General features: G+C 43.6%; 1 protein-coding gene across 2 annotated transcripts in view; it reads left to right on the forward strand.

Moving 5' to 3' along the window:
• The first annotated feature begins 1,442 nt into the window (after window positions 1–1,442).
• The window catches only part of FAR2 (fatty acyl-CoA reductase 2), a 123,168-nt gene continuing 101,501 nt past the window's right edge, over window positions 1,443–23,109 (forward strand). The window contains exon 1 of one of the 2 annotated variants that reach the window (XM_031443864.2): window positions 1,443–1,624. The gene's annotated coding sequence lies outside the window, so the exon portion shown is untranslated. Of the gene's footprint in view, window positions 1,625–1,903; window positions 2,263–23,109 lie in introns of those variants that run through there. The other variant, XM_010997608.3, reaches the window with a different exon arrangement.

Here is a 23,109-nt window from a genome sequence, read left to right on the forward strand (position 1 = left end):
TAATAAGTTCAGATGAGGCCATTAGGGTGAGCGCCAGGCCAGTATGATAGGCGTCCTTATAAAGGGGGACCTTTGGACACAGATACACACACACACACACACACACACACACACACACGCACCATGTGAAGATGGAAGGTAATGATCAGGGGTAAACTTCTAGAAACCAAGAAAAGCCAAAAAATTGCCAGCAAACCACTGGAAGCTAGGTAGGGGGCATAAAACAGATTGTCCCTTGCAGCCTTCAGAAGAACCCTGGCAACACTTTGATCTGGAACTTCTGGCCTCCAGAACTACGAGATAATAAATTTCTGTTTAAGCTACCCAGTCTGTGTACTTTGATAAGGCAGTCCTGGCAAACAAACCCATTTTCAATATATAAATATCACTTTAAATGGTGCAAATAAAATTGTGATTTTGTAACCTATCATAATGTTGCATTGTATTTATCAATATTCTACTGAAAGCATTTTTTTAATTGTCTAGCTTATAAACAATGATGTAATAAACCCGTAACTTTGTCCATATGTCATTTCCCTTTTTGTGAATTATTTTCTTTGGATACATTCTAAGAAATGGGAATTCTATATCAGAAGATTCAGAACAATTGAAAAACGTGAGTGACTAAATATTTTAAGCCCTGTTGCCAGTTATTTTCCAAAGAGTTGTAACAACTTACCTTCTGTCTGCTGTGTAATGGGTGATTTCAACAGTTTCTCACCACACTGGACAGTATCATTTCAAGTGCTGTCATACGCGTTTTGAGAACACATACTCTCCAGTGCCGGGAGGGGTAATGAAGAGTGTATTTATTGGGTCCTAACTCTTTCTGTCTCTCTTGCTTTCAGGCAGTCACCAGAGAAAATTAGCCACAGTATCTTCAGGCTATATTTTGCTTAATACATTTAATTGAAGAGAGTGCAACAGATGAGAATTCAAGATGGGTGTGGACTTTTTTTTAAATGCAAGAAATTGTTCTTATTAACTCCAATCTCCACGAATTAAATTTTATTTATTTATTTGTATATCGATTGTTGTGATAAGGAGAACAAAGAGCAATATTCTTTTTTGACTTGTCTTAACATAGCATTTTTATGGGGAATTTACCGTCTACCTGTCCAAGGAATTAAGGTTGGGCGTTGGCCGTTTTTCAGCACTTCCTGGCTGAGGACTGTGCCAGCGCCACTCAAGTGACTGTCTGTCCCTCTGCAAGTCTTCCCTGAGGACAGATCCAGTTAATCCATTTAAAATGTAACAGTGACCAAAGCAATTCCGCCCCACCCCTACCCCCACCCCAAGCTACCAGGCTTATAAGCAAAATGTCTTAAAAAAAAAAAAAAGAAAGAAAAAGAAAAATCTGGAGAAGCGCTGCTGAGCAAAGCTGGCCGGCTGCTGTGTTTGCAGCCGCATCTCTGATCTTCTCTAGCCTCCTGTCCACCTATCCACTCCCACCTGCCCCCGACGCAGACAGAGCCGGATTTCTGCCCTCACCCCCTGGGCATGAATAAACGGCGCCTCCAGCCCCTCCTGGATTTTCAAAAGGACACTGCGCCGGTCGGTCATTGCGGGGCGCCTCCGCAGAGCCTGGAGCAGACACAGGAGCGTCCCTCCCCCTGGGTGCGCGGTACGGACGAGCTGAGCAAATTCGCGTTTTGGCTGCCTTTTCTGCTAGACTGGGTGGGGAATGGTGTGCCCTCCAGGCGTTCAGATTAGAACCTTTGACCCTCTGTGTCTCCCGAGCCCCCCTCCCACCGTCTCTCTCTCCCTCCTGTCTGTCTCTGTCTCTGTCCCTTCCTCGCCTCTCTCCCTCGCTCTTGCAAGGTGTGGGAGCGCTCCTTTTCCAGACCATAGCGGGGCGCCTTTCCAGCTCCCTGTCCCCTCACCCACCGATTTGAAAAAAAAAAAAAAAAAAAGCCCAACCCGGGAGTGACAGCGAGTGGATCTGCCGGGCGCTGAATGAATGGAAGCTGCGGGGCGGGCCTGCGCGCACGGCCGCCCTGCCCACGATGCGGTCGCCCCGCGGCCTGTAGGGCCGTCGCCTCCTGCGCCCCAGGCCGAGGCCGCGGCGGCCACGGCAAGATCGGAGGGAGGGTGGTTTCCTCCCGCCCCGCACCCAGTCTCCGAGCCGGATATACAGAGTGTCGCGTTTGGGAGCCGAAAGACCGGAGCAGCTTCCCGGAGGCAGGAGCGCTTCCCGGAGCCTCGGGAAGGGCCGGCATCGCGAGGACCACTAGTTGAGCCCGCCCCGCGCCGGAGGAGCAGGTACTGCGGGGTCGCAGCCCCGCCGCGAGGCCGAGGAGCCGGCCGGGGGCGCCGGGAGGCAGGGCTCGGCGGGGTCGCGGGCGGGGAGGGACCAGGAGAGGCGGCCCCGCGGGGCCCCGGGAAGGGCGGGCGCCGGGCGGGGGAGGACCGGCATTTCCCGCGGCTCCGCCTGGGGCTGCCCCCCGGGGCACCGGCGGGCGCGCTGGGGCGGGAAGGGCCCGCTCTGGGAAGGGCCCGACCCGGTTCACGTGGGGGCCGCGCCGCGGGCCCGATCGGGAGGGGCGCCGCCCGCCCGGGTGTCGCGGAGGCCTCCTCGCCCCCGCGCCCCCCGCCCCGGGGTGGGGGCTGTTTCTGGAGAGCGCGGGGCCACGTGGGGCGCGGCAGCCGCGCTCCCTGCGCGCAGGACTGGCGGGGTCCGCGCTCCCCGGCCCCCGGAGCGCGGCCTCGTCGCCCCTAGTCCCCCACCTCGCACCCCGGGATGCGCACCCCCGGACACTCCCACTCGGGGTCTCGCCGAGGACCCAGGCTGAAAGGGGCTGGGGCGGCTCGGGCGAGGTCTGTCCCCGCTGGAAGTTTTCCCCGTCTTCCCGCGGGGCCTGGGCATCGTGGAGGAAGCTGGGGAGCGGGTACCAGAAGATTCCAGGTGGAGTAGACGGCTTGCCCGAAGGCTGCAGGCACCCCTGGGGAGGAAGACTACCCGCGGGGCAAATTCCCTTCAGTTGAAAGAATTAATGATCAACTTCCTCCCAGAAACCACTGGAGAGCATCCCACTTGCCAGCCTCCTACCCTTTCACCTTGCGGGATGGATAGGATTATGAAGACGTATTCTTCCGATGGATGGGTTACCTGGTGTGAGCAACCAAGGTTCTCTCTGGATCTGCAAGAGCTTTGGCGGCTGGTTGAGTCCTGTAGGGTGCCCCCCCTGCACACACACATTGTGCCGTGAGCGGGGACAAGAGTGGGGACGGCAGAGTGACCAGGGACCCCGAATGAATCGTGCTTTTCTACTTTTTGGAGGTTGCATCAAGAGAAGTTTGACACTCTGTGCACGTGGAAATCTGAGCATTACCCTGTGGTTTCAATTATCCATCTCCCTGTCTCCTCCTTTATGTGAGTCGGAGATTTGGGCAAAGAGCATATTTTGTCTAAAGGGGCAGAGAGACTAAATAACATTTTAAGGCAGCCGCTCAAACTGCGGGAGCAGGCTTTTCAGCCAAATCCACGTTCAGGAATACTAGTGCGTGAGACTTCTAGGAGATCACCATGGGGTTTTAGGAGATGACCATGAGGCTTCGCTCCAGTGAAGATGCAGCATTCCATCGGTAGTATTTCTCAGGATGCAGAGCTTTGGATTTTACTCTTTTCCTGTTTCTGAGGGCGTCTCTTCTACACCTGCTTTACTAACAAATTCCTACCTTACACCTATTTCTGAGGGTTGGCTATTTTTATAATCATCTATTAATTTGATATAAATCACAATACATTGGGAAATCTTACAGTGATAGTTTCTCCTTTATATAAAACAGGGACTGTGACATCTACTTATAGAAGAGGGAGAAGCTTCCTTTAAGGGGGTGAAAATAAACAAAATAGCTCATATCTGGGTTTTGTGAAGAGGTTTGTGAAGAGCGTGGTCCTCTTAAACAGCTTACTCTTTGCTTCTTTATCTTCTAAAGATGCATACATGAGTGTCTTTCTTTCTGGCAACATCTGGGCAGCCTGAAGAATTCTTTGTTTCTGCATTAATTCTTGTGTATCCAGGAAAACTCATGCATTTACAAACGCAGTCTCCTGAAGGGACATGCATGTTGGCACCGGTCTGACACCGGTTGGTCTCTGTAAGAACATTTATTTCTCTTGAAGAGGCATCCTTCATGCTTTATTTTGTTAACAGGCCACTTTAAGGATCTGGTAAAAGCTATGGAATAGGATCGACAGACTTAGACACATTCACACAGCATTCTGCCTACAATTTCAGGAGCTCACAGCCTCCTTGGTACCCAAGCACCCAAATGCTGAGTGACCAGAGACCTCAGGCAGGGCCAGCTCACGGGGCCCTGTAGTCAGAAGGGCCTCTTGCTGGGCTTAATAGTCTGTTGTCACTGTCAGCTATCTAAGTAATTTTCAAAAAGGGTCTTCAGATTTTCATCTTACAGTAGACCCTACAAATTCCATAGCCAGCCCAGAGCCCAGGTTCACAGCCCTGTTTCATCACTTCCTGAATATAACATTGTCTCAGCAATCTACACTTCAGGTGGGTTCTCTGAGACATCAACTGAAAGTTAGCTGCTGCACACTTGTCGTTAAAGTCCCTCTATGCCCAGTTTCCTCACTGATAAAATAATGATAATGGACAATATCTACTATTCTGTTCATCTTAAAAGGCTGTTGTAAAGACACATAGGTAAAAAGAGCTAAGAACTGTAAAACTGTCAACCTGCCTAGAAGAGTTTCATACGAACAAAGATGATATCTTTACAGGCGTAACCTCTCCACTCCGTGTTTCAGAAGTAGCTTGAGGAAGGTTGGTTAAGTACATTAAAGGGGTTGCAGAACCTTGATAATCCTTATATTTTCATGGGAGAAAAAATAAAACAAAAATTAGCTAAGGTTTTTAGTATTTTCAAAGCGGAATTGATGGAACTTGGTGATAGATTGGCTGTGAAGGGCAGCTGAGGAAAGAAGATAAGAATAAATGCCTTCAGCAGACATAGCTGCATGTTTGTAATCCAAAACAATGGGTGCCCGATGCATAGGATTTAAAGTTGCCACGGGAGAGTTGAGAAATGATGTGAAAACTGATAACGTGCTATTTACAAACTGTACGTGCACTTCATAATTTTTGAAGAGGTTACCACCACCACAAATCTGACTCCTGTTTTTGTGACTTGAGCACATGGATGGAATATTGGGTAATCTCCTGAAATGACAAAAACCGCCAAAAGTCTGGTCCTCACCAAAGTGATTGCTCTGCATCACGACTCCCTCCCCTGCTTAAAAACCTCTCCATTCTTCCACCTCGTCTATATCCGTGTTTCCCAAAATGTCATCTGTGGATCATTAATTTCTTGGGATGTTAATAACAATTAAGTGAAGATGAAAAAGCTTCTCTGATCACTTAAGTTTGAGAAACACTTAACCTAGTTAAGCAGTTTTATGGTGGAAATCCTCAGAGGCTTTAATAATGCCCATTAAGGGTCATCAAGAAAGAAGAGAGATTCTGCGCCACGTTTCCTAAACTTAACTTGACCTTGAAATGCTTTTTTTGGCAGAACATCTAACAGAGCCAGCACTCAGCCTAACACGCTTTGGGAAATGCTGCCCTATATTAATAGGTTATACCTTTTAACATCCACAGCTCTCTATTAACTGTCGGCTTCTCTCATCTCTTCCATGCTACTTAGTTGGAAGAAAGCAGAAGACCGGAACTGAACTGACTCTGTTAATAAGCTCTAAGTGGATGATTAAAACAATTCTGCCATGTGGATAAGAGATAGATATTCACAAGCAAGATGTGCAGTCTGACCAAAAACAATTTTTTTTTCCTCCAAAATTTCTATTTCTGCTTTCCTGGCGAGGCTATGCAAGACCTCTTGGAGGTACGTTCTGTCAAGTCTAGACGTACCCGTGAGGGGGCTGAAGCAGAAACAGGGGAAGCTTTCACAGGGCCTCTCGTGTTCCACGGTAGATCTGGGGCTTACTTGATGTTTTGTGATATGTCCCGTGCAGGGCAATGCAAGGTGAAGACATAGGGCGTCTGTAGGAACAATGATTTTGCAACACACCTCGTATGTCTTTCCTGGGCCCCAGTACATTTGCATGGTGTGGGTGGGCTGGAGACAGAAATGCAATTTATGACCAAAGAGTAAGCAACAGAGCAGAACAGAAGCTCAGTTCACACGGCTCCGGGCTCTGGCCATGACTTCAGCCCCTCAGTGTGCCAGTTCAGTTCAGCAAACCACCGTCTGAGGGCCAAATCTGGCTCCTGCCTATCTGCGGATCTCTCTTGAACAAAGAATGGTGTTTATACTTTTCTAAGTGGTTGAGGGGGAAAAAAATCATAAGAAGAAGAATATTCTGTGGCACATGAAAATTCTATGAAATTCAAATTTCAGAATCCATAAATAAAGTGTTGTTGGACATCAGCCGGCATGGAGCACCTGTTCACGTCTGTGGCTGCTCTGGTGCTCCACACACGGTGGAGTTGTGATGTGCCCTCTGGCCCTTCACATGAAATGTTTGCCAGCCCCTGCTCTAGGCTTTTAAACTCACTGGCCATAGCTAATGGTAATAGATTTGTTTTAGAGCTCAGGGGGTAGTCTCAGTTCAGGCTGCTGTAACCACGTACCATAGACTGGGTGGCTTATAAACAACACAGATTTATTTCTTACAGTTCTGGAGGCTGGAAGTCCAAGGTGAAGGTTTACTAGCAGATTTGGTATCTGGTGAGACCCACTTCCCGGTTCTCAGATGGTCTTCCCATCATAACTTCACGTGGTGGAAGGAGCATGAATCCCATTCAGAAGGCTCTCCCCTCATGACCTAATCACTTTCCAGAGCTCCCACCTCCAAACACCATCACACTGGAGACTAGATTTCAACATATAAATATTGGAAGGACTCAGACATTCAGTCTGCTTCCAGGGTAGAAATGCAGATAGGTCTTCAGACCTGACTGTCGTTGGAGTCACGACAATGCCATTCACTGTCGATGACTAATGTAGCTAGTGTTGCACACTAATGTCAGGGGCAGAAGGTTGTCTGGAAGGTGAGAGCTTTTGAAAGTTACTCAAACATTTGAGCTCATATACAAAGGATGATAAACATACCCAGGGCCCAAGAGGTAGGCAGGATAATTAACCTGTTGAAGTCTGCTACCTCTAAGCATGGATTTCCTTCGAGTAGGTCACCTCTGATATTTATTTCAATAACGAAGCAAATCTACCTTTTATTAATGCATCCTTTTGGCGAAGAGTGATGATTAAAGGGTGCCATCTTAAGGTTGGGGTGACAAAGACCCTTTTCATCATCCCCACCCCACGCCTATTGAATCGGGATTTTGGGCACGAGAGTGCTCGACAACGTCACACACAGCCGGCCCAGCACAGGTGCAGACGTGAGGACAGCTGGTCCAGGTGCTTCCACGGGACTTAGAACCAGAAAACAGGATAAGGAGCCTTGTGCTTAGAACTCAGCTGCTGTCACAGAATCTTTCCAGAGCACGCTCTTCTCTGGGAATCAAGCAGTATGAGATATGGGGCTTCCAAGCCACGTTGGACTGGAAATCAGGGGACTTCCCATGGCTAATTCCAAGAACTGCCTTTAAAAGAAGAATTGGTTTCAGGTGAGATTCTCACTCAATAGCCATTTTTCCATTTTATTCAACATCTGTATCGAAGCAAATATATATGTGTGTGTGTGTTTGTGTGTATATGTACTTCTTTGTGTAACAAGCAATGTGACTAGTGAAAAAATTCATCTCCCTTTACTCGGCAGACACTAAGAATAGCATATGTTTACTGTTTTAATCATGGTTTATTTTAAAAGTCCTAAATAATTTTGTATCTTTAACCTTTGCGGTCCAGCAAAAGCACCTTCAGGCTGCTGTTGACAACAGATGTTCCCTATGGCTTTGGGACAGGCTATTACCGTGTTTTGAATGCACTTAACTTCCCAGGCTCCTCCCGAGACGCCCCCGAATGTTGAAGCGCACACTTGAGGGGCGGGCATGAGGGGAGGGAAGCTCTCCCTTGCCAACCTGTGTAGAAAAGGCAAACGCTCATCCACCCGCCTCAGCTGGGAGGGTCAGTAGCACTGGCTCGTGCATAACAGGATGCCCACAGGAGGCGGGCATATTATTTCCTCAGCCAAGAAATGAGAAAAGGCCCTTGTGAAAATGCTCCACATTTTAGATCCCTTTAGAAAAATGGTGCTTTATTTATCTCAGGCCAGTGAGAGGACACATTCCACAAAAGTCAGCACGAACTCTAGCTATTCTCGAGGGCAGGGTAGTTGGAAATCAGTCTGGTCCCAACATAGTTGAAAGCACTTCGTCACTTCCAGCAGAGTTAGATCTGTCAGTGCACAGCACTGCCAAGACCCTGGAGAATTCTGCCCAGAACTGGGAAAACGGAACCAAAGAAGCTCTGTCTAACAGCTCAGTGTATGTGCACATAGAAAGGATTTTTTATTATTATTTCCAACAAAGGACACTTAAAACTAAAAGGTGTGGCGTAGTGGCAGCAGAGTTTTATCCAGCAATGAAAGCATCTTTAGGGTGGATTGTATGCATCTAATAAAAATAGAGCTGTTTGTCTAGAACGTCAGAGAAATTGCCCGCTTAATTGCACATGAAACATAAATGCAAATAAGATACCCTGATATTCCTAAAATATCCCTGAAATCAATTCTGTGTCAGTCCGTGTGTTTTTATTTCTATTATGCTGTTAACTGTTGTCAAGTTCTGAACTGACTCATTTCCATCGTGTTTTGTGTACTCAGGATCTTTAGGATGTATCTGCCCCGAAGATAAACATCTGATCTGAAGGATAGACACTTACCCTCTTACCAAAAAGCTTTGAGAGCATGAAGGTCCACTTACAAAGCTATTCTCAAAGCTATTCTCAAAGTCTTTGATGGTTTGAAAGAGTTAATGTCTCTCACCCAAACGAGCAGTTCCTCCTTCCTCGGCAGCCTGTACTTGTCAAGATTCTCTCCTTAGAATTGTGACATTGCTTCTTCATTCTTTTCCTCTTACTATTTTGGTCCAATCCTGCCTGAAGCAATGGTTATGCAAGCGCCACCAAGTGCATTGCTGATCACAGGATTGCACTTTAGGTAAATTTAGGTCTCAGTTTCTTTTAGGACAGAGTGAAACTTTCTCAAATTAGGCATCCCTGCGCTTTTAGATATACTACAGGTGAGCACACACCACAGCATCTTACCTGCTGTACGTAGTGATGACTGCAGATAGCTTTGCGGTGACTGTGTTCACATTCTGAATTGTCGAATATCTGAGTACCTTATCTATATTTGATCTAATTCCCTCATTTTATAGAAAAGAAAAAGCTAGTAGCAAAGACATAAAGTGACTTGTCACACATCTTTATAATGGCTAAGTATAGGATAGTATCCAAATCTTAGGACTGCAAATCCTATGACCATTCATTCCATCCATCCATCCATCCATCCATTCTGTTAACTGAGCGTCTACCATGTATCAGACTGTGTGTTTAGCACTGCAAATGTAGTGGCGAGCAAGGTCTAGTACCTGCCCTTAAGTTTTAGTGCCCCGTGTTCATTGAGCAATTTTTAATCAGCTAAAACTTTGGAGTTTGTGAAATCTTTCAGCAAAGATCCTCGGTGTAAAAATATAAGATACTCATATATATATTTTTTAACTGAAATATAGTCAGCTTTTAATGTGTCTATTTCTGGTGTACAGCATAGTATTTCAGGCATACATATACATACATATATTTGTTTTTGTATTCTTTTTTATTAGAGATTACTACAAGATACTGAATATAGTTCCCTGTGCTGTACAGAAGAAACCTGTTTATCTATTTTATATATAGTAGTTAGTATTTGCAAATCTCCAACCCCCAATTTATCCCTTCCCACCTGCTTTCCCCTTTGGTAACCAGAAGGTTGTTTACTATGTCTGTGAGTCTGTTTCTGTTTTGTAAATAAGTTCGTTTGTCTTTTTTTTTTTTTTAAGATTCCATATATGAGTAATATCATATGATATTTTTCTTTCTCTTTCTGGCTTACGTCACTTAGAATGATGATCTCCAGGTCCATCCATGTTGCTGCAAATGGCATTATTTCTTTTTTATGGCTGAGTAGTATTCTACTGTATAAATATACCACTTCTTCTTTATCTAGTCATCTATCGATGGACATTTAGGTTGTTTCCATATCTTGGATATTGTATATAGTGCTGCTATGAACATTAGGGTGCATGTATCTTTTTGAATTAGAGTTCCCTCCAGATATATGCCCAGGAGTGGGATTGCTGGGTCATATGGTAACTCTATGTTCAGTCTTTTGAGGAATCTCCATACTGTTTTCCACAGTGGCTGCACCAAACTGCATTCCCACCAGCAGTGTAGGAGGGTTCCCTTTTCTCTGCAGCTTCTCCAGCATTTGTCATTTGTGGACTTTTGAATGATGGCCATTCTGACTGGTGTGAGGTGATGATACCTCATTGTGGTTTTGATTTGCATTTCTCTGATAGTGATATTGAGCATTTTTTCATGTGCCTGTTGGTCATTTGTATGTCTTCACTTGAGAATTTCTTGTTTAGGTCTTCTGCTCATTTTTAGATTGGGTTGCTTTTTTTAGTTATTAAGTTGTATGAGCTGTTTATGTATTCTGGAAATTAAGCCCTTGCGAGTCACATCATTTGCAAATATTTTCTCCCATTCTGTAGGTTGTCATTTTGTTTTGCTTATGATTTCCTTTGCTTTGCAAAAAGCTTATGAGTTTAATTAGGTCCCATTTGTTTATTTTTGCTTTTATTTCTTTTGGGTCAACTGCCCTGGGAGAACATTGCTAAGATTTATGTCATAAAATGTTTTGCTCTGTTTTCTTCTAGGAGGTTTATAGTGTCTTATCTTATATTTAAGTTTTTAAGTCATTTTGAGTTTATTTTTGTATATGGTGAGGTGTCCTAACTTCATTGATTTACATGTGGCTAAAATACTCATATATTTTTATTTCCCATTCTTCCCCTTCCTTCCTAACCAGCCCCAGGCAATGATTTAGCTTCCTGACACCAAGAAGGATGGATAGGAAATGGAGTTAAAAGGAATTAACGTCCACAGGGAAGATCATGAAAATCCTTCCCAAGGAAACAGTGTTCTCCTTTATTCACCACAAGAATAATTAGCCTGTGCCATTCTCCTTTTAGTAACTCACTCTTTCCCCAGACCTGTCTGTGGACTGGATTCAACCTTCAGACTTCCTCCTTTCGTTTTTGCCCTTAAAGATGGACACACAATTTCTTGGTGTTTTAAGTAATTAATTGCTAATCATTGTAGAAAAAAAAAAGGGAGGGGAAGAGCTAAAACCACCAATGTGGGAGTGGGAAAGTTACAGAGTTTCCAGAACGATACCTTTGAGTCTTGGCATAGGGCCATTAGTTAATTGCTGACTAACTGTGTGATAAGTGGAAACCCCATCGTCATCATCAGCCATCCATCTTTATTTCTACAAGCGAGATCAAAAACCAATCCTCTGTTTTAAAAATCCTCACCTGTACTCTTAAACCTGGATGAGTATGTGTAATTGTCTGGTGGGAGGATTTATAGATTTCAGCAGATTCTCAAAGAGGTCAGGACCAAAACAAGATGGGGAACCACTGCTTTAGAAACAATTGAGTGACCTTTTAACCTCCTTGAAGACCTCTGGACCCAGGAAAGATCCCTTCTAAGAATTCCCCACAGGGACCATAGAACTGTTTGGGATACCTAGGTTTTCCGATCTGTCTTCAGTGTGTCACATGACTCAGCACATCACATTGCTGCAAAACAGAGAAAGGATCTTATCATTACCCTGCCTAAACCCTTCCCCATCTTCCCCCTCCCTAGAGCAGCCTTGCTGAGTGTGTGAGATGCTAGTTAAAGTAGGTATTTTTGGATGGTTTCCCTAGTGCAAAAGAGCCTTTACCATCACCCTCCCTTCCTGCATGTCAGAAATCTGGATACTGGAAAAATCAAGGTGTCAGCACAGTTGTGGTTCCTTCCCAGGGCTGTAAGGGAAGCACCTGCCCTAGGCTTCTGTCGTAGATGGTCACCTTCCGCCTGTGTCTTTACATACCTTCCCTCTATGCATGTCCGTGTGTTCAAATTTCCTCTTTTATAAGGACACTTAGTCTTACTGGATTAGGGGCCCTACACCAGTATGGCTTCATCTTTTTTTTTTTAATTTCTCATTGTTTCCTTTTTTTTCTAACTGAAGTATAGTTGATTTACAATGTTGCGTTAGTTTCTGGTGTATAGCACAGGGATTCAGATATATATATATATATATATATATATATTTATACGTATTCTTTTTCATGTTCTTTTTCATTATAGGTGATTACCAGTTATTGAATATAGTTCCCTGTGCTACACTGTAGGACCTTGTTGTTTATCTATTATGTATATAATAGCTTGTATCTGCTGATCCCAAACTCAGTTTATGCTTCCCGCCCTTTCCCCTTTGGTAACCATAAGTTTGTTTCCTATATCTGTGAGTCTGTTTCTGTTTTGCAGATAAGTTTGTTTGTGTCATTTTTTTAGATTTCACATGTAAATGATATCATATTTATCTTTCTCTGTCTGACTTACTTCACTTGGTATAATAATCTCTAGGTCCATCCATGTTGCTGCAAATGGCATTATTTCATTATTTTTTATAGCTGAGTAGTATTCCATTGTGTGTGTATATGTATGTATATGTGTGTGTATGTGTGTATATATATATACACACAGCATCTTCTTTATAGAATCATCTGTTGATGGACATTTAGGTTGCTTCCATGTCTTGGCTATTATAAATAATGCTGCTATGAATATTGGGGTATGTGTGTCTTTTCAAGTTGGAGTTTTCTATGGATATATGCCCAGGAGTGGGATTCGTTTTTTTAAGGAATCTCCATACTGTTTTCCACAGGGGCTGCACCAATTTACATTCCCACTGATAGTGCAGGAGGGTTCCCTTTTTTCCACACCCTCTCCAGCATTTATCATTTGTGGACTTTCGAATGATGGCCATTCTGTCTGGTGTGAGATGATACCTCATTGTAGTTGTGATTTGCATTTCTCTGATAATTAGTGATATTTAACATCTTTTGATGTGCCTATTGGCCATTTGTATGTCTACTTTGGAGAAATGTCTATTCAGGTCTTCCGCCCATTTTTGGGTTGAGTTGTTTCTTGGTTTTTCTGAGTTGCATGAACTGTTTGTATATTCTAGAAGGTAAGCACTTGTCAGTTGCATCGTTTGGAAACATTTTCTTCCAGTCTTTTCATTGTTTATGGTTTCCTTTGCTGTGCAAATCTTATAAGTTTAATTAGGTCCCACTTGTTTATTTTTGTTTTTATTTCTATTGTTTGGTAGGCTCATATTTCCCTGATAAATGACAAGGAGAGTACCATTTGGGGTATTGGCCATTTGAATATCTTTTCTTGAGAAGTGCCCAAGTCTTTTCCCATTTGTCTATTGGGTTGTCTATTTTTTTCATAATGATTTGTTTATAAACTTTACATATTATGGATACAACTCCCTTATTGGATATATGTGTTTTGAATGTCTTCTCCCAAACTGTGGCTTGCCTTTTTATGCTCCTAACTTTTTCTTTTGATGAACATAAATTCATAATTTTAATGGAGTCCAATTTGTTAATATTATTCTTTTACAGTTAATGCTTTTTTGCCTACTTGCAGACCATTGAGATGTTCTCATACAAAAACTAGATTATTTGGCCTTTCGTACTAAAATCTGCCATCCATCTGTACTTAGTTTTTTACATGATGTGGAAAAGAAAAAATAAATTTCCATCTGGATGTCCAGTTGACCATTTATTAGGATTCTGTATATGATTTCAAATCAAAGGACACAGTAGCAGTCTGGATACCTCAGTCAGAACTAACGCATTTAGAACATATGTCCCCGTAATGACTTTTGAAACCCACTGTGACTAGGAACATTCTAGAGCCCTCAGTATTAGGTGTTAGGAAGTGTTAATACTTAATTAACCTTCTTGTATGATCCTAATTTCTGATCTAATGGATTAAGTGAAATAAAATAAAATTATTTTATTTTATCATATAAATATTTTATTGTACAAAATAATTTATTTTATTTCACACTCTAAAGTCAAAGTATAAAATTTAAAACAAATTTGGGCCCCAGGTATAGTGACTACAGATGAAGAAAATTGCTGTCTTAATAGTGTGATGAGTTCATGACTGAACATTTGGGGAAAAACAATCAAAAGGCTTATCTTTGGTTATTAAGGAAGAAAAGTGAAGGGTTTACCAATCTCCGTGGAACTTACTAAACGTCTCACTGGTTTCCCCAACGCAGTTCAAGATGGAATAAGGAGAAATTGAAGGCAGAAAGATTTAGGGGGGCCCTTCATTCTTTCATGCATTCAGTCAACAAACATTTTACTGATTACTGTCAAGTATTGTGTCCAGTCTTGTGAATATAAAGAGTAGTAAAACACTGAGATGTTTGTAATCCAGTGGACGAAACAGGTAAGTTGCCAATTCCGTATAAGGCGATGCTGGACGGGGACTCTGAGAGTTTGGCAGATACGACTTCCAGCAGATTGAGGGGAGAATTGGGAACTGCTTCCCAAAGGAATTAAGTCTGAGCTTTGCCCGGCAAAGGGCAAGGCAGGACAAAGGGCATACGGAGGGGTGACCGGGGGCAAGGCCTCTGGCGCTGGCCTATAAACTGTGTGACCTGACGTACATCACTTTAATTTTTCAGGGCATGAGTTTCGTATTTGTGAAATGGGGCTTATAATAGTAAATCTCATAGAGTCATGCTGATTCATTAGTTAATACACGGAAACCATGGGGTGATGGGCACAGTGCGTTGAGCTACTGTCACGTGCAAGGGTAAGAGAGCAACAGTCGGTCCGGAGGCTGGGGAGAAACTCAGAGGCATTAGGTGAGCACGCTGGTCCAGTGTGAGAAGGGCAGCCTGGAACTCAGGGGTGCGGACCCTCGTCCTGTTTCTGCTTCCTGCTTGCCCAGGGACTGTCTGCATCAGCAAAATGACAAGCTGATCCTTCAAGCCCCTTCCAGCACTCATGCCTCCTGACTCTGCCGCTCCTGCTGACAGAGACTTCATAAAGATCATTTGGAGTGTGATGGTGAAGAAATAAAGGAAGAAAGGAAATTCTGTTCGGAGATTTCCAGCTGAGTGAGTGGGAGAGCGCTGATTCATTGCGAAAGAAATAGACAAGTCGTGAGGAGACTGGTGTTTAGAGCCTGGGAATGACACGTCACAGGGTCATGGATAGAGCTTTTAGGTTGGAAGAAGCCATTCCTGCCATTTTAATTCAGTGTGGTAGAAAGGCACGCTGTGGTTAGATTTCAGTGGTTGACAATGATCCTGGAAAAAGCATCTCAATTTCTGGGGCCCAGACTTGACACTTCCAAGAAAGTTACTGAAGTGTGCCCCGCATCTAAATGGCACCATCTGTCAAATGCAGACAGAACGTAGGGGGAACCAGGCACAGGGGCCGTGGGCAGGGCGGACCGTTGAATGTTGGCAACTTCACATGGTAGCACATAGTGATAGACGCTTTCTCAGGGGTTGTCCTGGGAAAGAAATGAGTTCACATTTCCCTCAATCTAAGGACAGTGGTCGATGTGTAATAAGGTGCCATAAAAGTGTTTCCCTTCTAACAACCTATTAGGCTTGTTCAGAATTTATTGCACCAAGTTTAACGTGGCGGGAACAAGCAGGCATTGCAAACTGTCCCTGTTTACGTGCCTTCCATCTTTCCATTTCGGCAGGCATGACGCCTCGGTTAGGGGACTTAGTCTGCCAGGGGACATTGTGTTCCCCTCCCGTGTGACTCCCGCTGCCTTGGTTTTTTGCTTGTTTCCAGTACTTTCATCTAAGTAGGTATTGGTTTCTTCTCCAAAGGGAAACTGAAGATCAAAGTTGCTTGGTCGACACTAGCTTCCTCTTCCTCTTCTTTTATCCTCAGACCATGCCCACCCTCCCCAGCAGCCCTTGGCACCCGCATAGTTTATGTCTTCTCAGAGTGTGATGCGGGCACTGGACGTCCAGCATCTGAGGCCTCCCAGCATGACAGACCTCAGGCTGCAAAGGAGCAGGGACATCTAAGAGCCGTCCTGGGTGGAAGCCCAGAAGAGGAGGGAGCTGAGGGGACGAGGGAGGGAGCCCCAGCCAGTCCTCAGACACGGGACAGAGGCAGGAGCCACGCCCTGACTGCATGGCTTTTGACAAGCAGCAGTGTGTTTGTATGATAAGGAGTCAGTTGTGCACGAACCGAGACAGAGATGCTAGAGAAGTAGCAAAAAGAAGAGAAAAACTTTCTTTGTGAAAAGAAAGAGACAAGCATGTCTTTCTTGAGTCAAAGCAGTACTAACTACACATCCTCACAAAGCTGTTTACTGGTCCCTGCCCCGTGTCACCCACACGTTAACCATAATTCACACTCTTGGATGGAGACGTGTCCTCGTTTATGACCCATCTTTTTCCTTTCTTTTTGGTGTGTTTCGAAGAACAGAAATTCTGACTATTAATGTTGGCGAATTCCCCAAACGTTTTCTCTTTGTACTGAGATTTCTGTGTCTTGTTGAAAGAGATCCTCCCCAATCTGCTTTGCTCTTTAAGTAATTAGTTTGTGAACCTCTTCTTCTGTTAGTCTGTGGTTTCAGGTTCCAGGCTGCAATGGTCTATTTCCTCTGTTGGTGTCAACACAATGACACAGTTCACACAAAGGAAGGAAATACTTCAACGATGAGATGCAGGGTAATAAATCATGGCTAATTAAAATCACCCTAATTATTTACTGAATGTTTAACAAGTCAAGGTACTGTGCTCGGCACAGTACAAAACCTATACCCTGCCAATCCTGGGGACGGTGACATATCTTGCAGATGAGGAAACTGAGAGGAAAAAAGCTAAAAATACAGTCACTTGGCAAACGTTAACAAAAAACTATACTCATTAGTGAAGCATAGCTTCAGTTAAGACAGACACTTCTAACTCAAAACTCTATTTTGAGAGTCAGTCTAAAAAGCCTGTGGTATTGAAACACGCCCATGGTTTGGGTATAGTAGATACATTTGTATTGAGAATCGCATCCCATTTTCCTGAAAATCAATGAAAAAGGGTTCTATATTCCTTTTTGATGGACACTGTCTCAGGAACTGAATTGTGAGTTTGTCTTTGCTACCAGGAGACAGTCTGGAAAATAACTGTATCAACAGGTAAATATATGAAGCTTTGGAGAGAAAACTGACTGCTGAGGGTAGAGTCTCCTTGCAGATTCAGTGCCTTTGAGCTCCTGGAGTTCTAATGTTCTGATCTGCAGCTAACAAAAGTATGGAGCAGAGTCACCAGGTGCATGTGTGACCCAGATGTGATTAAATAAGGAAAGCAGGAAGCAAGTGAATACCTGGGGAAAAGCTTTTCCTCCCATTCCCTACGGGAGTTAGAAGACTTCACTTTCTTTTATCAAAAAAAAAAAAAAAATGGCCTTAGCCAAATCACTCACTGCCTCTGTTCTTACAGTTTTTTTTTTTAACTAAAGTTTATTACAAGATAATGAATATAGTTCTCTGTTCTATACAGAAGCAATTGTTCTTTTTTTAATTAAGGTATAGTCAGTTTGCAATGCTGTGTCAGTTTCTGGTGCACAGCACCATGCTTCAGTCATACATGAATATACATATATTCATTTTCATATTCTTTTTCACCGTGAGCTACTACAAGATATTGAATATATTTCCCTGTGCTATACAGTATAAACTTGTTTATCTATTTTATATATACCTGTCAGTATCTGCAAATCTCAAACTCTCAGTTTACCCCTTCCCACCCCTCTCCACCCTGGCAACCACAAGTCTGTATTCTATGTCTGTGAGTCTGTTTCTGTTTTATATATAAGTTCATTTGCCTTTTTTTTTAGATTCCACATATGAGTGATAGCATATGGTATTTTTCTTTCTCGTTCTGGCTTACTTCACTTAGAATGACATTCTCCAGGAGCATCCATGTTGCTGCAAATGGCGTTATGTTGTCATTTTATGGCTGAGTAGTATTCCATTGTATAAATACACCACATCTTTATCCAGTCATCTGTCCATGGACATTTAGGTTGTTTCCATGTCTTAGCTATTGTAAATAGTGCTGCTATGAACATTGCGGTGCAGGTGTCTTTTTGAATTAGAGTTCCTTCTGGATATATGCCCAGGAGTTGTATTGCTGGTCATATGGTTCTGTCCTTCAGTTTTCACATCTAAAGATAATAATATATACTCCTTACCTCCCAGGATTGTTGTGAGAAAATACTGAAATGTGCACATGAAATGCTTTAAGAATTGTTAAGATGAAATGCAAGATGTTGCAAGAGTTGCTAATGTTAACATTAAGTGGTATTGATAGCATATAAGACTTACGATTTTGTATGTGTGTGTATATTCCAGTATCCATGTCTGTATATAATTTTGTACACAAATGATAATTAATTCCATATAAATTATGTCTTGCAGTCCTTGGAAGACTTTTATATCCATTAATTCACATGAGCCTCCCCTGTGAGGTGGGCCAGTGTTAGGTTACCTTCCCATGCTGCTCGCGCACATCTCTGTTTCCTCCTTTGCAATTTCTGCAACTTCTGCCAGTCCTTGTCGCTGTTACCTTTCACCTCCAGATCATTCTCTGATAGCTGCTGTCAAATACGTAACTTGCATATGTCCATTCCTTTCCAGCTTCTGAGCATAGCCTAAAATTCAACATCCAGGTGGAGGAGCAGACAGCACCCTGTGCCCTTGACCCCACATCTTCATCAGCTTTCGTTTCAAGCACCCAAGTGCCCTGTTTTTAGAAACTGACTCCCATGGCTTTGACATTGCTCCAGACCACTATCTCTGGAATCTGTAAATCTAACAGTTCACACGCAGACAGTGACATCCTTGACTTCTCTCTCTCTCATCTTATTCCTCCCACCAAAGCTGCCGTTCCAGTTTGGCAGGACCTCCAGTCATTTGCCTCTTCTCCGACAACCCACAACACACACCCGCACGCATACACACTCCCCACCAAATGCACACTTTCTCATAGTCCATGAGCTGCCTCCTGGTCGTACGTCCTTCTCTGAGCACTTACGTCCACTACTTAACTCCTTTACCTATTTCCTCTACCCCCTGCCTTTTCCATTTGTTTCCCCTTAAATCCACTGTTCATACCCCCAAATCTGGGTCTTGCCAACAACCCACTTTTCCTGCTCCAACCGCAGGCGCTCAGGTGCTACTGGAGGAAACCAGGCAAGTGTCTGTATGAAGCAGGGGAGGCACAAAGCCTTCTTTAACCTCCACGGGTGCTCTGCTGCTCCAGCTTCTTTACTGGTTTCTGGTCCGTTTTCTTTCCCATCGAGACCTGTGGTCATGAGTAGTTATCTCCTTCCAGAAGCACCTTCCTTTACTTGCAGCCCTTTAATTGACAAAATACGATCTGGCCTTATACTCCTTAGAGAAAAAGTAAGTAACCGAAGATCTATCTCAGGTCCTGCTCCAACCTACAAATTTATCCACCTCCCCACTCACCTTTAGCTCTTTTCCTCCTTGTCTGAGGATGAAATGACTTCCTGTGTCCAGTGCTGGTCCCTCTATCTTCTCTACTAATTTTAGACCCTCTGAGCTTCTCGAGAACCTCATTTCCACTTATTTTCACTGCACTCTCTCTTCCTTTTCTAATTCCTCTCAGACTTTTTTTTTTTGAGTCATTTGATAGATTTTATGTTTTTAGAGCAGTTTCAGGTTCACAGCAGAATTGAGCAGAATATGCAGAGAATTCGCACACAGCCCTCCCCACCCACACATATGCACTCCCCTACCCTCAGCATCCCTCATCCGTGTGGCATTTTTGGTACAATTGATGAACCAACACGGACACAAAATTATCAACCGAAGTCCGTAGTTTACATTAGGGTTCACTCTTGATGTTGTACATTCTGTGGGCTTTGACAAATGCATAATGACATGTAGCTACCACTATAGTGTCCTACAGAATAATTTCATTGCCCTAAAAGTCCCTTGTGCTCCATCTGTTCATCCCTCCCTCCCTCTCCCTGAACCCCTACTCAGACTCTTCTTAGGCTCAGACATCCCATTTCATCAACAAATGAACTTCCGCGGCCGGTCCATTGCTTCGCATCCTCCCCTTCTCCCACTGCTGCCCATCTCCCTACTGCACTTTTCCTTCTGTGGTCGAACTTCTCCCAGAGGAAATTTACACCAGCTGTCCTAATTCAGTAATCTGCCCAGAGCTGTCGTACAAATACTGCCACCAAAAACAGTTCATGAGTTATTCCGACGTGCTTTATTCAGTCACTTTCCCCTTCCATGCTGACAGTTTACCTTGCTGAGTAAGAACGTTGGCTTGGAATGAGTACGTGAACATGGCTGCTGTTTCCACCCACGGCTAGAAATGGCATCGCAGCACTGACTGTGAAATAAGATAGTGATGCGAATTACGGGGGGAAAAGTTCCCCCAAGGTCAGTTACTGATACGAGATTCTTCGAGAAACGGTGCTTCAAAAATGAAACGTAGAGTCAAAATAAATGTGCATATGCTCAAGGATGAAACGTGTTTTACACTCAGGATCCCAGGAAGTGCCAGCGGCTGAGTTCTCGACGTGTCAGTCAAAAGTAAGCACAGACGTCAGGGGAAGCCTCGTCTTTATAGTTTATCCTGGCCTGACATCAGAGGCCAGCTGAGAGCTGCTGAGCTTCGGTTCTTCCTCCATCAAAGGAGAGAACGCAATGAGATGAACCCTGGCCTCCACGGACAGAAATGACTGAGATTCACGGCACCACGAGGGGACGTGGGGGACCTTTGACTGTCAGCAAGTGTCAGGTTACATGGATGCTCTTCCTGGCCAGCTCATTTCTGGGGGTGGAGAATGGCATGTTTGCTGATGGGCGAGGACGCCCCCAAGGGATGCTGATGTAATACATGTGGAGATGCTGCAAATCCCATTTCTAAAGACATGAAAGAAATGAATCGAAAGTAATTCAAACCATCAATAAGAATAGTAATAATTTAGTATTTTCATCTTACAAAAATGCTAGCGTGAACGTTGAAAACTAAAACAAAATACCAAAATTTAATATCATGGTGACCTCAGTTTAGGAAACTTTAAAGGATAGAAAATTTAAACCTTGCACTCCTTTAGTTTTTTAAAACTGTGTCCATGTGCTTAAAAGCAGTAAAAATAGATCTCTTTTCGTGATCTTCATTATCAGATTTACAGACTCGCAGACATAGAACACAAACTTGTGGTTTGCCGGGCGGGAGGGGGTGGGAAGGGACAGACGGGGAGTTCGAAATCTGTAGATACTGACAGGTATATATAGACTAGATAAACAAGATTATACTGTGTAGCACAGGGGAAATGTATACAAGATCTTGTGGTAGCTCATGGTGAAAAAGTATGCGACAATGAATATATGCATGTTCGTGCATGACTGAAAAATTGTGCTCTACACTGGAAATTGACACAGCATTGTAAACTGACTATAACTCAATAAAAATAAAATTTAAAAAAAATTAATTTTAAGCTCCCCAGATTGCTGTTTCCCCATATGAAAATCTCAGGAAAATGCTCAGCAACTTTATTAAAGTGAACGTTTAATTCCTGATACATAAAAGCTATTTGTTTGTCAACAGTTGCAAAAGGCAATCATTGCTATTAAATCCAGGGGTACCTTTGTTTCTCTTAGGTGGCTGGCTGACTGTGGTGTGCATCAGATCACGGCCACCGGCCTGCCACTAAGCTCCTTGATACCCAGTAATCGGAATTCCAACCAAGTTCGGAGGAGAAGAGCAAGATCAGAAAGGTGGTTTGCCAGTGGCAAAGATGACATTTTGAACATGTTTATTTAGTTTACATCATTTTCTTTAATGTAGGAGAAAGAAAGAGTAATTTCAGGAGGGAAAAAAAAAACCCCTATTTTTATTTCAAGAAAATGAAGTCTAGATGAAGCAGTTGGAAGGTCATCTCGAGAGAAATTAAATAAGAACTATAGCTAAAATGATCACTTTCATATTAATTGTGATAATTGAACATCTGAAATGTATAGCTGGTTATCACAAAGCTGAGGAAATGATGCTACAAATACAGGTATATATAAAATACAGGTCTGTTGCCCTAATTCAGTGTGTAATCACATAGGCTGTTTGATTCTGCCTTTGCCACTCTGTGTTCACGTGGGCTTTTCCCTAAGGCAACGCCATAGAAAATGGCAGAAGGGGGACTTTATGTAACTCAGCTGAATACTTTTTCCGAGAAAAAGCAGTCGGTTTGGCTGTGGAGGAGGCAGAAGCTGCAGCGTGTTCTTTAACACATTACCAGTGAATGTTTTGTGGCCATGCCGGCCTCCTCTCCATCATCGACTTGGTACACAGCGCTTACCTCACAGAGTGAAGCAACGGTCAGTCTTATCTAGAGTGAAGGGCTCCGGTGTACGGGTGAGGCATCAGTGGATGGAGTCAGAGCGTTCAGAGATGACGTTTGAGTGCCTTCATTGGACCCCCAGACATTCAGACGCTTGACTTACATCTCAGCAGTCTTCTTTTTCTTTTTTGACTTTTTTCAATGAGGGGAGGTAATTAGGTTTATTTATTTATTTAAATGGAAGTACTGGGGATTGAACCCAGGGCCTCATGCATGCTAGGCATGCACTCTACCACTGAGCTATACCCTCCCCTTATCTCATCAGTCTTATCTCAGTCTTTTGCGCAGTTGGATCTGGGGTAACAGTAACAATACAGGTGGAGACGTGCTGCACGAATTCCAAGTAATCTGCAGAGCAAATAACAGAGTGAGCTGTGGCTGTGGTCTTGATTAGAGATTCTTAAGGGAGGTTCTTTTCTGCTTCTGGCTATTTATGGTTTTATTGGAACATCTTATTGCACAAATGCTTCTGTGGGAAAACATGGATGGGAGGATGATGCCACTGAGAACTCGGCCAGGGAACCCTTTAACCATCCCGGTGGCATCTCTCCAGACAAAAACTGGAATATAACCAGATTTTCTGTGGCTAATCTAGGAAACGCTATCCTAGGGTTTTCTCCTA

The sequence above is a fragment of the Camelus dromedarius genome, chromosome 25 (genome assembly GCF_036321535.1).
Source record: "Camelus dromedarius isolate mCamDro1 chromosome 25, mCamDro1.pat, whole genome shotgun sequence".
In the NCBI taxonomy this organism is placed as follows: Eukaryota; Metazoa; Chordata; class Mammalia; order Artiodactyla; family Camelidae; genus Camelus; species Camelus dromedarius.